This window comes from Schistocerca gregaria, chromosome 5 (assembly GCF_023897955.1).
Source record: "Schistocerca gregaria isolate iqSchGreg1 chromosome 5, iqSchGreg1.2, whole genome shotgun sequence".
NCBI lineage: Eukaryota > Metazoa > Arthropoda > Insecta > Orthoptera > Acrididae > Schistocerca > Schistocerca gregaria.
In genome coordinates this window covers 345,059,299-345,074,759 of record NC_064924.1, presented here as the reverse complement: position 1 = coordinate 345,074,759, position 15,461 = coordinate 345,059,299, and the positions used below count along the sequence as shown (strand labels likewise).

The window sequence follows — 15,461 nt, the reverse complement described above, 5'->3', positions numbered from 1 at the left end:
GTCCGAATGATTATGAGGAGGTGGCCACGAAAGCCCATTGGCGAAGTTGACTGAGCATATTGTGCCTCCAAGTAGTGTCGTACGCGCTATTATTGATGGTGGAAGATACTCCTATGCAATGGTGCTTACATAGGAAAGTCTGCTGGATAGTCGTCTCTAGCAGGATCAAGTTACTGACAGTGGAGCGATATATCCTGAGTCCACACTGAGAACGGCTATAGAGCTCCCTTGTCTCTAACATCCAGACCAGACGACGGCCTACCATTCGCTTTAAGGGCTTTCTTTCACAGTCCGTTAAGGCGACGTCCCGTAACTACTGGGACACGTCTGCCCTTTCCAGTTTTGAGGATAGCTATCAAAATTGCCTCCTTCCACATTTTTGAAACTGTCCTGTCCGTCATACCGCATTGAAAGATTGTAAGGCGCTTTCCTTCGGAATTCTTTGAAAGTTCCGCTGCATGCTGCAGGATGTGGTCGTGGCAGTAATCACAAAATGTTCTGCCATTGTTTAGGCGATATTTGGGCATTATATGGAGACATTTCCGCTGTTATAGGCAACCAACTGCATTTACAGACATCCTCCTGATGGCTTCCCATAATTTCTCGTCCACTCCACTTGTACGAGAATTCAAGATCAGTGCTATGATATTTTGTTGTTCTCCGTGATTATGCGTCGAACTTCGGCTTTCCTGACTCCAAAACCTTCCAGGTTTTCCGCCGTTGGGAGGCACCGAAACCGTCGCAGAGCCACACCGCTGATGGGGTGACTGAGCGGCATTCCTGTATCCACCGAGGTGCAGGCTGCCACATGAGATGACCGGACGACTGCGAGATGGATAAGTCGGTGGCATGGTGGATCACACGTGTAATGTGCTTCACCCATTCCTAGACGCTAGCTCGGTAGTCAAACACAGCTAGCTGGCTGAAGAGTTGCCAGTTAGTTCTGCTGATCATCTACATCTACATCTACATCTACATCCATACTCCGCAAGCCACCTGACGGTGTGTGTCGGAGGGTACCCTGAGTACCTCTATCGGTTCTCCCTTCTATTCCAGTCTCGTATTGTTCGTGGAAAGAAGGATTGTCGGTATGCTTCTGTGTGGGCTCTAATCGCTCTGGTCTCTTCGCGAGATATACGTAGGAGGGAGCAATATACTGCTTGACTCTTCGGTGAAGGTATGTTCTCGAAACTTTAACAAAAGCCCGTACCGAGCTACTGAGCGTCTCTCCTGCAGAGTCTTCCACTGGAGTTTATCTATCATCTCCGTAACGCTTTCGCAATTACTAAATGATCCTGTAACGAAGCGCGCTGCTCTCCATTGGATCTTCTCTATCTCTTCTATCAACCCTACCTGGTGCGGATCCCACACTGCTGAGCAGTATTCAAGCATTGGGCGAACAAGCGTACTGTAACCTACTTCCTTTGTTGTCGGATTGCATTTCCTTAAGATTCTTCCAATGAATCTCAGTCTGGCATCTGCTTTACCGACGATCAACTTTATATGATCATTCCATTTTAAATCACTCCTAATGAGTACTCCCAGATAATTTATGGAATTAACTACTTCCAGTTGCTGACCTGCTATTTTGTAGCTAAATGATAAGGGACCTATCTTTCTATGTATTCGCATCACATTACACTTGTCTACATTGAGATTCAATTGCCATTCCGTGCACCATGCGTCAATTCGCTGCAGATCCTCCTGCATTTCAGTACAATTTTCCATTGTTGCAACCTCTCGATACACCACAGCATCATCTGCAAAAAGCCTCAGTGAACTTCGGATGTCATCCACCAGGTCATTCATGTATATTGTGAATAGCAACGGTCCTATGACACTCCCCTGGGGCACACCTGAAATCACTCTTACTTCGGAAGACTTCTCTCCATTGAGAATGACATGCTGCGTTCTGTTATCTAGGAACTCCTCAATCCAATCACACAATTGATCTGATAGTCCGTATGCTCTTACTTTGTTCATTAAACGACTGTGGGGAACTGTGTCAAACGCCTTGTGGAAGTCAAGAAACACGGCATCTACCTGTGAACCCGTGTCTAAGCCCCTCTGAGTCTCGTGGACGAATAGCGAGAGCTGGGTTTCACACGATCGTCTTTTTCGAAACCCATGCTGATTTCTACAGAGTAGATTTCTAGTCTCCAGAAAACACATTATACTCGAACATAATACGTGTTCCAAAATTCTACAACTGATCGACGTTAGAGATATAGGTCTATAGTTCTGCACATCTGTTTGACGTCCCTTCTTGAAAACGGGGATGACCTGTGCCCTTTTCCAATCCTTTGGAACGCTTCGCTCTTCTAGAGACCTACGGTACACCGCTGCAAGAAGGGGGGCAAGTTCCTTCGCGTACTCTGTGTAAAATCGAACTGGTATTCCATCAGGACCAGCGGCCTTTCCTCTTTTGAGCGATTTTAATTGTTTCTCTATCCCTCTGTCGTCTATTTCGATATCTACCATTTTGTCAACTGTGCGACAATCTAGAGAAGGAACTACAGTGCAGTCTTCCTCTGTGAAACAGCTTTGGAAGAAGACATTTAGTAATTCGGCCTTTAGTCTGTCATCCTCTGTTTCAGTACCATTTTGGTCACAGAGTGTCTGGACATTTTGTTTTGATCCACCTACCGCTTTGACATATGACCAAAATTTCTTAGGATTTTCTGCCAAGTCAGTACATAGAACTTTACTTTCGAATTCATTGAAAGCCTCTCGCATAGCCCTCCTCACACTGCATTTCGCTTCGCGTAATTTTTGTTTGTCTGCAAGGCTTTGGCTATGTTTATGTTTGCTGTGAAGTTCCCTTTGCTTCCGCAGCAGTTTTCTAACTCGGTTGTTGTACCACGGTGGCTCTTTCCCATCTCTTACGATCCTGCTTGGCACATACTCATCTAACGCATATTGTACCATGGTTTTGAACTTTGTCCACTGATCCTCAACACTGTCTGTACTTGAGACAAAACTTTTGTGTTGAGCCACCAAGTACTCTGAAACCTGCTCTTTGTCACTTTTCCTAAACAGAAAAATCTTCCTACCTTTTTTAATATTTCTATTTACGGCTGAAATCATCGATGCAGTAACCGCTTTATGATCGCTGATTCCCTGTTCTGCATTAACTGATTCAAATAGTTCGGGTCTGTTTGTCACCAGAAGGTCTAATATGTTATCGCCACGAGTCGGTTTTCTATTTAACTGCTCAAGGTAGTTTTCAGATAAAGCACTTAAAAATATTTCACTAGATTCTTTGTCCCTGCCACCCGTTATGAACGTCTGAGTCTCCCAGTCTATATCCGGCAAATTAAAATCTCCACCCAGAACTATAACATGGTGGGGAAATCTACTCGAAATATTTTCCAAATTATTCTTCAGGTGCTGAGCCACAACAGCTGCTGAGCCCGGGGGCCTATAGAGACATCCAATTACCATGTCTGAGCCTGCTTTAACCGTGACCTTCACCCAAATCATTTCACAATTCGAATCTCCGTCAATTTCCTTCGATACTATTGCACTTCTTATCGCTATAAACACGCCTCCCCCTTCACTGTCCAGCCTATCTCTGCGGTATACATTCCAATCAGAGTTTAGGATTTCATTACTGTTTACGTCTGGTTTCAGCCAACTTTCTGTCCCTAGTACTATATGGGCGTTGTGACCGTTTATTAATGAGAGCAGTTCTGGGACCTTTCTATAGACGCTCCTGCAGTTTACTATAAGCACATTAATATTGTTATTCCTTGTGGGTGGATTCATTTCAGAGACCGCTCCACCTGGAAGGTGGATCCAGAATGGGAAGTGGTCACTGGAATGAAGTTCGTCAGTAAGCTATCGCTGAAAAACATCTACGAGGGATACAAAGCAGAAGGAGAGGTCTATGGCTGAGCATGACAGCATTGAAATAATGCATTGCCCATGTTGAGAATGTGCAGCTCGTGAGACATCATGGGGCTCTCAAAAACTCGACCTCTGCAGCATGTAGAGTCTGAATTCCACAATATAGTACCAGCACTGAAGCCTCCCAAGAGGAGATATTGTCAGCGGAGATGGTCTACAAGATCCACGAAACGGCAGACTGTCACATCCTGTGAGGGAAAACACCCACGTTAACTTCGAGCCGGCCAGAGTGGCCGAGCGGTTCTAGGCGCTACAGTCTGGAGCCGCTCGACCGCTACGGTCGCAGGTTCGAATCCTGCCTCGAGCATGAATGTGTGTGATGTCCTTAGGTGAGTTAGGTTTAAGTAGTTCTAAGTTATAGGAGACTGATGACCTCAGAAGTTAAGTCCCATAGTGCTCAGAGCCATTTTTTGTTAACTTCGATGGCAAGTGATTGAATGTCAGTAACCAAGTCTAGAGTAGAGGAGTTGTGTGTGTTATTGAGAAACACAGCCACTCTTTCATCCCATTTCTGTTTCATGTCATCCTTATGATTTCGCTAAATCGCGTCAGGCAAATGCCGGGATGGTACCTTTGAAAGGACACGGCCGACTCCCTTCTCCACACTTCTATAGTCTGATGGGACTGGTGACCTCGCTGTTTGGACCCTTCCCCCAAATCAACCAACCAACCAATAAGATCATCCTTGCACTGGAGACTAGAGCCCGTAGCAAAGGGGCATCAGTAAATTTGAAATGAATACCTAGAATTTGTGATGCCCTTATTCAAAGACTAGGCATTTCTGATTAGGAATGCACCCGTGAACTTAAGAACTTCATTGTGGCGTTACATAAAAGCTATTAGACAAGAAAAGAGAGGTCACTGTGAAGTGTACTTGGAACATTAGTCAAAAACAGATGCAGCAACCCTTAATTGGGGTTCATCCTCATCGTAGTATTTTTTTTTTTTTTTGTCAATGTTGGTATAATATTCGACGTGAAAGATCTACTAGTAACATGCCAAATTAATCTTCGTAGCTGTGTAGCGTTCAAACGAACCGTGTTGTTATCAGAGGTGGTACGTTAACCCGAAATTCTGCGTACTCTGGATTGGTAATAAATCTGATCGGTTGCCTCACTTGCTAGGCGCATGCCGAAAAGAATGTTTATTTACTAACATAGAATTAGTTTATTCATGACCAAAACTATCCAAATCCGACCAAATGCAAGTAGTATACCATTCGTCTGACAAGACAAGGGGATCACTGAAAGGTAACTGGATAACACTGGAGTATCAAGTCAAGAGGAAATATTTCGTACCTCTTTTACGAGGAAATATTTCTTACCTCTTTAAGCAATTCAATTATTCCTAATTGAGAAGTGACAACTCTAATAGTTCGAAAGTTATCCATCATGACTTACATTCTTATCGCCAGATACAGTCGATTGCTGATAAGTTGTTCCGTCACGTCCACAGTCTTCCATCGTTACCTATACAAGAGAGCCTTTGACTCACGTTGTTGTTCCTGGCATTAGGGCTGCCCCGTGCGAGGACGGTGCAGTTGTTGCCGTGATGAATCAGCTACAGAACATATCACACCGTCATATGGTGAATGCTGCCTAAACTGCTGCAGTGAACGTTAAAGTAAAATGGACGCCACAATTGTCCTACAAGCAGATATTGACACGAAATTTTCGGCATGAGACGATATGTAAGGAAATACACTATGTGATCAAAAGCACCCGGACACCCAGAAAAACATACGTTTTCCATGTTAGGTGCAATAAGCTGCCACCTACTGCCAGGTACTCCATATCAGCGGCCTCAGTAGTCATTAGACATCGTGAGAGAGCACAATGGGACGCTCTGCGGAACTCACAGACTTCTAACGTGGTCAGGTGATTGGGTGTTACTTGTGTCATACGTCTGTACGCATGATTTCCACACTCCTGAATTTCCCTAGGTCCACTGTTTCCGATGTAATAGTGAAGTGTAAACGTGAAGGGAGATGTGCAGCGCAAAAACGTATAGGCCGACTTCGTCTGTTGACTGACAGAGACCGCCGTCAGTTGAAGAGAGTCGTAATGTGTAATAGACAGACATCTATCAAGACCATCAAACAGGAATTCCAAACTGCATCACGATCCTCTGCAAGTATTATGACAGTTAGGAGGGAGGTGAGAAAACTTGAATTTCATGGTCGAGCTGCTGCTCATAAGCCACACATCAAGCCGGTAAGTACCAAATGACACCTTGCTTGGAGGAAGGAGCGTAAACATTGGACTATTGAACAGTGGAAAAACGTTTTGCGGAGTGACGTATCATGGTACACAATGTGGCGATCCGATAGCAGGGAGTGGGTAAGGCGAATGCCCGGTGAACCTCATCTGCCAGCGTGTATGGTGCCAACAGTAAAATTTGAAGGCGGTAGTGTTACGGTGTTTCCGTGTTTTTCATGGAGGGGGATTGCACCCCTTGTTGTTTTGCGTGGCACTCTCACAGCACAGGCCTACATTGCTTTGTTAAGTACCTTCTTGCTGCCCACTGTTGAAGAGCAATTCGGGGATGGCGATTGCATCTTTCAACACGATCGAGCACCTGTTCACAGTGCACGGCCTGTGGCGGTGTGGTTAGACTACAATAACATCCCTGTAGTGGACTGACCTGCACAGAGTCCTGACCTGAGTCCTATATAACACCTTTGGGATGTTTCGGGACGCTGACTTCGTGTCAGTCCTCACCGACCAACATCGATACCTATCCTCAGTGCATCACTCCGTGAAGAATGGACTGCCATTCCCCAAGAAACCTTCCTGCACTTGACTCAACGTGTGTCAGCGAGAGTGGAAGCTGTCATCAAGGCAAGGGTGGGCCAACACCATATTGAATTCCAGTGTTACCGATAGAGGGTGCTACGAACTTGTAAGTCATTTTCAGCCAGGTATCCGGATACTTTGGTCACAGGTTTCAAACGCTTCGATTATCTTCCATTCGTTTTTCTCAGTGACGACGATCCATATCATACAATGCTATACTTCCAACGCATATCCTTAGAAATTTCTTCCTCAGGCGAAGTCCGACGTTTGATAGTGGTATTCTTCTTTTGGCCAAGAATTTGTCTGTGCTAATCTGCTTTCTATGTCCTACTTACGTCGTCAACCATGTGTTATTTTTGCTGCAATTCCTTGACTTCGTCTACCTCGTGGAGCCCAATTTTGATTGTAAGTTTACCGTTAATCTCATTTCTGCTACTTCTCAATATTATCGCCTTTCTTCGGTTTACTCTCAGCCCATGTTCTGTACTCAGATTACTCATTCCATTCAACACGTCCTGTAGTGCTACTTCTGTTTCAAAAAGGATAGCAGTGTCATCACCGGAAATTTCTTCCAACTGAATTTTAATCCAATTCCTGAACCTTTCTTGTAATTCCATCACTGGTTCTTGTAGACTGAATAGTAGAGGTGAAGGACTACGTCGTACATCACATTTTCTTCCTCTGTGCATTTCGTTCTTGGTCTCTCAAACTTATTGTTCCTTGTTGGTATTTGTACGTATTCCCCACTTCCGTCTTTCCTTGTAACTTACTACTCTTTACTCAGTATTTATAACATCTTTTACCACTGTATATCGTCAGATGCTTTTTCTCTAAGTAGACAAATCCAATGAACATATGTTTATTTTTCTTAAGTCTTGTTTTCATTACCAAGCGCAGAGTAAGATCTGCTTCTCTGCTATCTTCGTCTTTACGCAAATCAGACTAATCACCATCCAATAGCTCCTCTGTTTTATTTTCCTGCTTTTGTATATCACGTCAGCAGCTTGAGTGCATGTCCTGTTAAGTTGATTGTGCGGCCGTTTTCGCACTTATCAGCCCTTGCCATTTTGGGGATCCTGTTGCTAACGTATTGTAGAATGACTGATGGTATATCTTCAGTCTCATGGATTCTACATACCAGGTTGAATAGTCATGTGACTGGCACTTTCTCAAACGATTTCAGAAATTCAGGTCGAACGTAAACTGTACCTTCTACCTAACTTGAACGAAAGTCTTCCAAAGCTCCGTTAAACTCTGGGTAGTAGTGAATTCCCTATGCCGTCCATATCGACTCCCGTTTGTTTTTTCTGTCACGTCCTTTAGACAAGTCATTTCTCTTTAGAGGCCTTCAATACATTATTTCCAACGATCCGCTCTCTTGTCTGCGTTTAACAGTGGAGTTTCCACTGCACTCTGAATGCTGACGCCCTAGACTTTAATTTCACCGAAGACTGTTTTGACTTTGCTATATGCTGAATCAATCCTTCCGACGATCGTTTCTTTTTCGATTTCTTCGCATTTTTACTATAGCCATTTCGCTTTGGCTTCTCTGTACTTCCTGTTCATTTCGTTCCTAAATGAACTACATTTCTGTATTCCTAAATTATGTTAACATTATTCTAGTTCCTCCTTTCAACCATCAACTGAAGTGTCTTTCCTATCCCCCAAGGTTTCTTCGAGTACCTTCCTAGTACATATGTTCGCCTGTCCAACTTAAGTGATTGCCCTTTTTAGCCAGGTCCATTCGTTTCAGCTGAATTACTTACTGTCGTGTTCATTATCGCACTATCTACTGTATCAGAGAAGTTCAAACACAGTTCATCATTCCACAATAGTTCTGCAGACTATTGCTTTCCAGACTGATTATTCCGGACAAGTCTCTCAAACTTCAGCCTACTCTTTATCATGACTCATTCGAGTGTACATTAGTGGAAATCAGTATAAAATCACGGATATTAACACTGTCGGCTGGAATAGTTGTGCACAGTGTATCTGCAGTTGTATGATATCTAACAAATGTAGTCGAGTGGTATCGAATTTGATGTGAGTAGTACAGTACGTAAGAAGACGTCAACGATTCAGGTGGTAGAGGGTGGAACGCAGTATAAAGGCAGTCGAGTCTTTTTGGTGTTAGTGTGTGTGTGTAAGTGCTTTTACAGCAGATCGACACTGTTAGGGACAGTGCCTGATTTGCACATAAACCACGGTTGTGCAATGCCACAAGGAAAACAGTTATCATGAGATGAAGAAGCAAAAATTGGAGCGTACAAGGAAGTGGGGCTCTAATCGTCAAATCGCCAAGTCGAATCGTCCAAGTACAGTGACTGATAAATTCGTTAGATTGGGCGCACGATATGGACAGAACGTAAAATATGGGCTAAGTAGAAAAATTATTTGAGGCATCGAAACGATTCCTTTTGAGCAAAGCAAGAACCCCAGCCATTTATTCTTTTCAACTTGTTGCTGATTCACAAATGTCAGTAACTGCCAGACATCTATGACAAACATATTGCATTCAAGAAACGACTGCAGAAACTTTCTATAACACCCAAACATAAATAGGCTAGATTGGAGTTTGTTGAAAAACAGAAGTCATTGGCTTCAGAAGGAGGTTGTCGTGATCTTCGGGGTTGAGAAGCAGTTTAACTTAAAAAGTTAGCAGAAATTTTTATGGTGGTAGTGTTATGATTTTGGGCAGCCTTCAGTACTGAAGGTAGACCTCGCACTGATTAGCTGAACACTACAGTGAACTTTAACAAGTATACTGGGATAACAGAGATAGAACTGATTAGAATGATGAGGATCTAGGGACCGAAAGTCCAATGTTTCAAAAGGATAATGCATCTGCGCGTGTTTCTGTTACATCCTAAGGTTGTTTGAAAATAAAGATATCAATGTCTTGCCCATGCTTGCATGCAGCCCAGATCTGAACGCCTTAGAATCCGTTAGGGAATACTTGCAAGGCGTATTCATCGCAATGGAAGACAATTTAAGGCCGTATGTGAGTTGAAAAATGCAATAAGAGAATACTGGGCGACAATTTCATTTCAAGATTTACAAACCCTAACAAAATCAATGTCGAAGAGATTTTTTGAAGTAATCACGAAGAAAGGAGGTTGCACAAAGTGCTAACAAGGTAACAGGGCAGCGAGTGCCTTTACATCAGTCTCCTAATGCCTTATTTTACTACTCGTGTTATGAAAGAAACTACGTAATTCCGTCATGATTGTTTGTCTTATACGTATCTACTATTTTCATAATAAATTTGATATAGTATGTTACAGACATTGTACTGTTTTGTAGGAACTACTGTATACCTGGGTATGCTTTAGAATCCAATATCTGATTTCGGAATCTCTGTCTGATCGTGAAGTAACCCAGCTGGAATCTTCCTGTGTCTCCAGACCTTTTCCAAGTGCATCTTGATTGATTTGTGATTTTGAATAGTGTATGTGCAGTTACATAACTACTCTTCATTTCACTCTTAAATGCCTGGCAGAAGCTTCACAGCGACACTTTCAGACTGCTTCTCGACCGTTCCGCTCTCTAACAGCACGCGGAAGAAATAACCGCACAACTCTTTCCGTGAGTGCTCTGCTTTTTCTTATTTCATCCCGATGGTCCCTTGTCTCTGTCTAGGTGGGAGTCAAAAACATATTTTTACATTCAGAAGAGGAACCTGATGACTGAAATTTCGTGAAAAGACCTCGGGCGCAAAGAAAAACACCTTTGTTTTGATGATTGCTACTCCAACTCGCTTATCATATGCGTGACACACATTCCCCTGTTTCGCGATAATACGAAACGAGATGCTCTTCTTTGAATGTTTTCAGTGTTCTCCGTCATTTGTCTGACATTTGTTGAGGACATACAAAGATAGTGTTCGCAGTATTTTTAGTAGGTCTCTTACATTTTGTAAGTAGTACGCCATTAAACGCAGTCGATGATTCGCTTACCGCACAAGGTTTTCTTTGTGACAGTTCCAGTTTAAGTTGTTCGTAATTGTAGTCCCTAGGTATTTCGGCGAACCAACAACCTTGAAATTTATATGATTTATCGTCTAACCGGAATTTAACGTAACTTTTTATAGTACTCGTCTGGAGGATACTACATTTTTTACTTTTCAGAGACAGTTGCCACTTTTCGCCCCATGCAACATACCAGCTGAAATTTATTGCAGAACTCAATTAGCGTTTCTGGTCTCTCTCTCCTACAGCTAAGCATATATACTCCCATAACATTATCTTCTGTTCCTTCCCCTGGTGCCACGTTCCAGTCACCGACTATTAGATTATCTTCTCCTTTTATGTACTGAATGAGCCATTAATTATTCTCATATACTTTACATCTTCATTGTCTTCTTGTGAAGTAAATGTATATGTCTGAACTACTGTTGTTAGTGATCTTTCCATTTCACTTCATTGAATCCAACAGTATGTAGACAGAGCGTTTGTATTTTCATTTCCAGATTTTCTAGTCTCCATATGACGTCAAAATTCTGATATTTCATACTCCGACTCGTAGAATGTTACCATTTCGTTGATTACTCTTTTTCTCATTATGCACATACTAGCCGTAGTTAATAGAGAGCGGTCACCAATTGGTATGGTTGACCGCGACAACTACGAGGAAAATAGTCAAAGTTTTGTTTCTCATTATAGCAGATGAAAGTTCGAATGATATTGATGTGGAGTACTCCAGTTGGTCTGACTGCTTCCAGCACCGAGTCGCCTTCTGTGACATTGAGCGCACAGTCTGAGCTTTAGACGATCCTGCGAGGCATGTTGACAGACTGGGCAGCGTACATAGCCAGCATCGCCAGTTAATGATTGGAGACCAGCACGCTCTACTCAACTGCACTGAAAATGCAGCTCATCGATTCCTTTGAGGCTATTTAGAGAAAGTAGTTTTCGATCTAAAAATAACTGCCTATTTCATGAGGGTGGTACAAAACTATTTGGGTGATCTATAATGGTAAAAAGTAAGTTTCCAATACTTAAAATTTTCCCCATTCAACTTCAAAATAATTTTACAATGGTTAGATTAAATAAGACGGCTTCTATCGTAGTCAAATTATTTCGATACTAAGTCGAAATCTCGCAAAAGAGAGGATGTTTGAATATAAATCTCGCATGTAACCAAAATTATTACACAACAGTATAGTCTATAAACAACAAAAGAAAAAAAAGGAAGGAAGATTGGGTTTACTGTCCCGTCGACATCGAGGTCATTAGAGACGGAGCAGAAGCTCGGATTGTATCAGGGATGAGGAAGGAAATCGGCCCTGCCCTTTTCAAAGGAATCCTCCCGGCACTTGCCTGGAGCAATTTAAGGAAATCATGGAAAAGCTAAATGTGGATGTCCCGACACGAGTCTGAACAGTCGTCCTCCCGAATGCGAGTCCAGTGTGCTAACTACTGCGTCACCTCGCTCGGTGTAAACAACTAAGATCATTCCCGAACTGACGAAAATTATAGCACGTATGCCGTAAAGCTGACGGATTAAAGAATTTAAGATGTAAATGCTATATTCAGGGCATTTGAGTCAAATGAAAATCACAGTCGTATCAGTGTATATCACTGCAGAAATAATAGAAACATCTGTAATATCGTATGGTTTTTACTTGACAGCATTATCCCATTAACTTTACTGTACAAATGTCAGTCTGTCTTTATCATTTTTTCGATTCATGTAAACGTTCACTGTGAAACGTGTTCGCGGCCGAAGTCAGCGTGTACAAAACACATTTCGTTGTAAACACAGCGTAGGAGGCACTGCTCCGGCAGAAATATGCCTCAGATGTAACGCTTTTCCCGACTACTTTCAGGACGTGTTCCATTGTGAAAGTAGACATACTGTATGTCACTGTATTGCTCTTCATATTCACTATCGGATGAAACTGTATTGGTACAATTTTTAGAAAAATGAGTCATACTTACTTCGATATGTCGACAGTAAAAAATATATAGACATTAATCACTTGTGCTCGACATTCGTAAATGTCAAAATATCGAAGCAAGTACTCCGCTGGTTGTGTTCTATCATTTGGTGAAAATGTTGTTTCGATATCTTGAACGAATCATGAAATATTAGGTGCGTTCATTTGTCATGACCGCTGTGCATGGTTTGCTGGGTCAATATCGACATTAAGTTGCGGTAAGATTTTGTGACTTTTGGAATTGTCTGATCTGCTGTGATTTATCTATTGTTTTTTTTCATGAAGCAGACTTGAGGGAAGAAATGTTTGAGCTTATGATCACATTAACGTTGAGGTCATTATAAATGGAACACCAAATTGGATTGGTTATAGTCGGGGGAAGGAATTGGCCATATCCTTAAAGTGATTTAGGAGGGAGGATTTAAAGTGCAGGCTGGCAAAGCCAAGGAAAACTTTTCTGAAGAAAGCGAAACTTGTTATCATCGAACATAAATCTGACTTTTAGTAAGTCTTTTATGAAAGAGTGTGTGTGGACTGCAGCATTAAATGGAAGAGAAAAATGGATAGAAACAGTACAGAGAAGAAGAGCATCGAAGCTTTCGAAATGTGGTGTTACAGAAAAATGCCGAAGGTTAGATCGGATAGCTAATGAAGAGGCGCCGAATCAAATCAGGGAGGAAATCATTTTGCATCACATATTGACAAAAAGAAGGGATAGGTTGGTAGGACACGTTCCGAAGCATCAAAGATTCAGTTTTGTTAATGAGGGAAATAAAAAAAAAGTAGAAGAGCCCGAGGGTTGATAACGGTTGACGGTTTCAAACGGACACGTATTGTAAATAAACAGTTTTACAAAGAACCAACTGAGTGTGAGGTCGATAAATGCCCACGATATTTACGACATTCAACGCCTCACATACTACTGGCTGCTGATGGCAACAGGGGGCGGAACTGGAGGTACGCAATGGTGAGCACGGCATGAGGCTATGGAGTGTAGTTTAACTGTACAGTGATAGTGGTACTGATACAAAGCAGAGCAATGGCAACGATAAATAACGCAAACGTTGCATTCTACATCTACATCTACATCTACATCCATACTCCGTAAGCCACCTGACGGTGTGTGGCGGAGGGTACCCTGAGTACCTCTATCGGTTCTCCCTTCTATTCCAGTCTCGTATTGTACGTGGAAAGAAGGATTGTCGGTATGCTTCTGTGTGGGCTCTAATCGCTCTGGTCTCTTCGCGAGATATACGTAGGAGGGAGCAATATACTGCTTGACTCTTCGGTGAAGGTATGTTCTCGAAACTTTAACAAAAGCCCGTACCGAGCTACTGAGCGTCTCTCCTGCAGAGTCTTCCACTGGAGTTTATCTATCATCTCCGTAACGCTTTCGCAATTACTAAATGATCCTGTAACGAAGCGCGCTGCTCTCCGTTGGATCTTCTCTATCTCTTCTATCAACCCTACCTGGTGCGGATCCCACACTGCTGAGCAGTATTCAAGCATTGGGCGAACAAGCGTACTGTAACCTACTTCCTTTGTTGTCGGATTGCATTTCCTTAGGATTCTTCCAATGAATCTCAGTCTGGCATCTGCTTTACCGACGATCAATTTTATATGATCATTCCATTTTAAATCACTCCTAATGCGTACTCCCAGATAATTTATGGAATAAGCTGCTTCCAGTTGCTGACCTGCTATTTTATAGCTAAATGATAAGGGACCTGTCTTTCTATGTATTCGCATCACATTACACTTGTCTACATTGAGATTCAATTGCCATTCCGTGCACCATGCGTCAATTCGCTGCAGATCCTCCTGCATTTCAGTACAATTTTCCATTGTTGCAACCTCTCGATACACTACAGCATCATCTACAAAAAGCCTCAGTGAACTTCGGATGTCATCCACCAGGTCATTCATGTATATTGTGAATAGCAACGGTCCTATGACACTCCCCTGCGGCACACCTGAAATCACTCATCCTTCGGAAGACTTCTCTCCATTGAGAATGACATGCTGCGTTCTGTTATCTAGGAACTCCTCAATCCAATCACACAATTGATCTGATAGTCCGTATGCTCTTACTTTGTTCATTAAACGATTGTGGGGAACTGTGTCAAACGCCTTGCGGAAGTCAAGAAACACGGCATCTACCTGTGAACCCGTGTCTAAGGCCCTCTGAGTCTCGTGGACAAATAGCGCGAGCTGGGTATCACACGACCGTCTTTTTCGAAACCCATGCTGATTCCTACAGAGTAGATTTCTAGTCTCCAGAAAACACATTATACTCGAACATAATACGTGTTCCAAAATTCTACAACTGATCGACGTTAGAGATATAAGTCTATAGTTCTGCACATCTGTACGACGTCCCTTCTTGAAAATGGGGATGCCCTGTGCCCTTTTCCAATCCTTTGGAACGCTTCGCTCTTCTAGAGACCTACGGTACACCGCTGCAAGAAGGGGGGCAAGTTCCTTCGCGTACTCTGTGTAAAATCGAACTGGTATCCCGTCAGGACCAGCGGCCTTTCCTCTTTTGAGCGATTTTAATTGTTTCTCTATCCCTCTGTCGTCTACTTCGATATCTACCATTTTGTCAACTGTGCGACAAATCTAGAGAAGGAAGCACAGTGCAGTCTTCCTCTGTGAAACAGCTTTGGAAGAAGACATTTAGTATTTCGTCCTTTAGTCCGTCATCCTCTGTTTCAGTACCATTTTGGTCACAGAGTGTCTGGACATTTTGTTTTGATCCACCTACCGCTTTGACATAGGACCAAAATTTCTTAGGATTTTCTGCCAAGTCAGTACATAGA

General features: G+C 42.7%; 1 protein-coding gene across 1 annotated transcript in view; it reads right to left on the bottom strand.

Moving 5' to 3' along the window:
• The window catches only part of LOC126272116 (villin-1), a 355,803-nt gene that overhangs the window by 331,467 nt on the left and 8,875 nt on the right, over positions 1-15,461 (bottom strand). The gene's annotated exons all lie outside the window — the stretch shown is intronic.